This window comes from Sinocyclocheilus anshuiensis, unplaced genomic scaffold (assembly GCF_001515605.1).
Source record: "Sinocyclocheilus anshuiensis isolate Anshui unplaced genomic scaffold, SAMN03320099.WGS_v1.1 scaffold93, whole genome shotgun sequence".
Taxonomy (NCBI): Eukaryota; Metazoa; Chordata; class Actinopteri; order Cypriniformes; family Cyprinidae; genus Sinocyclocheilus; species Sinocyclocheilus anshuiensis.
In genome coordinates, this window is record NW_015539852.1 from 440,401 (window position 1) to 440,740 (window position 340).

Here is a 340-nt window from a genome sequence, read left to right on the forward strand (position 1 = left end):
TATATATATTCCTATTTTTTCCTTCTACAGTAACTGTGACATGGTGTTATTACCTTCATAAACCAAAATACATCACATACATCTATCCTATCTTTTAGACTCCATTTAGTACTTCAGAGAGAAAGTAAGTCTTTCCATAATATAAATATTGATTATGCATCCATTCATCATCAGAATGTGGCTCTGGCTTTAACCATTTTTTTATAGCCATATTTTTTTGCATACTGAATATGAATTTATCATCATTAACCAACCTATCAAAAGAGATGCTACCCAAATATACTATGTCATATTTAAAATTAAATTTCCATCCCAACGATCATTTGCACCTGTTGCAAAA

The 340-nt window shown here is 29.7% G+C and overlaps 1 protein-coding gene across 1 annotated transcript in view; it reads right to left on the reverse strand.

Moving 5' to 3' along the window:
• LOC107684655 (SLIT-ROBO Rho GTPase-activating protein 1-like) overlaps positions 1-340 on the reverse strand; it is a 109,699-nt gene that overhangs the window by 47,389 nt on the left and 61,970 nt on the right. The window lies entirely within an intron of this gene.